The sequence below is a fragment of the Pteropus vampyrus genome, unplaced genomic scaffold (genome assembly GCF_000151845.1).
Source record: "Pteropus vampyrus isolate Shadow unplaced genomic scaffold, Pvam_2.0 Scaffold121, whole genome shotgun sequence".
Classification (NCBI taxonomy): Eukaryota; Metazoa; Chordata; class Mammalia; order Chiroptera; family Pteropodidae; genus Pteropus; species Pteropus vampyrus.
In genome coordinates, this window is record NW_011888902.1 from 2,243,528 (window position 1) to 2,245,445 (window position 1,918).

Consider the following 1,918-nt stretch of genomic DNA (forward strand, 5'->3'; position numbering starts at 1 on the left):
CTCCCCACTCCTGGAAAAGCAAACCCCACCAGTAACACACTTTCTCCGTGTAAGCATTGTACACGGCTGGGCACGGAACTGTGATAATCAAGGCAGCTTCTGCCAGGACTTCTGGGTTGTCACCCTTGCCTCCCTCTGTGACAAAAAAGAACAAGTATGAACTATGTATGCATCAAAAAATGTCCTTAAATTTCTTTTTTTTTTTTAAAGATTGTTCCTACTTGTATTTCCATTTTTTTGTTCTGCCAACTGTCCAATGCCTTTTTTTTTTCCTTCAAAAAGATGATATCCCCAGTACAGTACAGTGGCATACATCTTGGAAGTCTGCCTTGTGCACATCCATTATCGGAATCAAGGTCAATGGCATTTTTTCACTAAGGAAAATCAGTTTTTAATTACGTGTTTGGATCATCTAGTGTTTGTTTGTTCCAGCCTTTCCCTTCCGACACCCAGCTCTCTCTAGGACATTCCCAAGGGCTATCGACTCCTGTCGTTCACTGTTTTTCCTCAAATATAATGAAGATTAACCCTAATATTGGCTTAAGTAAAACATAGGTAGGTTGCTCTACAGAAAAATGAATTCCATAGAGCCACATGCGAAAGAGGAATAATTTCGTATCATCTATCATTATGATTATTATTACCATTATTATTATTATTATTACTATTACTACTACTACTACCACCACCACAACTACTATCCCTGTTATTATTTGGCCATGTGACAGTGACACTTTAAGGCAGATTCCACCCTTCATTTTTCTGCAGCATCCAGTTGAGCCGGGCACCATTCTGGAAGTCTCTTTTGAGACAATTCAGAAGCCATAATTTTCTCCTAGTGGTGAAAAATCATTTGGGATAAGGCCATTTCATAGCACTGCGAGGCTGGAGGAGATTTTAACGTGTATCTCTTACCACTACCCTCCATTGCCCTGGCCTTCTCTCTCTGTGACATTCCTGCCAAGAGAGTGGTCTGGCTTCTGAGGGGACACTGGGGACGATCTGTTTGTTCTCTGACTCAGTGGAAGGTTCTCTTTTTGATCATCTTTCACCTCGTTCCTGAAGCAACCATACTTTAACTGTGGTTAGATGGCTGATCAGTGCCAAGGGGGCTGAAGGTACTAATTGTAACACAGTCCAGTTGCATAAAATCCATTTGCATAGAACTCTTTCGAATTCGAATCTTATCTCCATGAGCCCTGAGAACGCCAATTGTTCTCCTGTTGTAAGTTAACAGCTTTGCATACTTTAGAAGCAATGAGCCTAAACAAAAAGGAATTTTTTTTCCAGTGGTTTGCCTTAGAGCCAACGGAAGCTGCAGCGAATACCCTGTGAAGAAGGAATTTACTGGGTTTCGCAGCGAGTCTCCTCACTGATCCATGCTTATTATTACAGTCTTAGCCCGAGTACCTCTACTGTCCTAGAACTAACCTTTAGCTAATGTTAACCATTAGGCAAGGTATGATTTCTTTCTTAAGCAACAGCTGATACTTAATAACCGCCCTTACAAATAACTTTGCTGTATTGTACAACTCAAAGGAACAGATGGCATTCTTCTATTTTCTTTCAAACGTTCTTATTTCTCATGCGATTAACTTATTAAAAAGCTAATCTCACCTGTAACTGGAGGCAGCTAGTTGGGGATATCTCGCATTTACAACGCATATTTTGATGTGAAACAAATCCTCCTTTCTCGCTGTTTGATATGTCACTGGTGGGAATTAGAAAGGGGGTAGCATCTAGAAGGAAGAACGCTGATTCATGAACGGCCATTGATTTCGTCCTGGGGAGGACTGAGTCTGGGAATTCAGCTACTCCTGGCAGAGTACCTCTGAGCAGGCCCACAGAACCACAGGCTTCCCAGCACCTTAGACAATGGTGTGTGAGCAGCAGCCTCGTGACTCATGGAGGGCGAGCT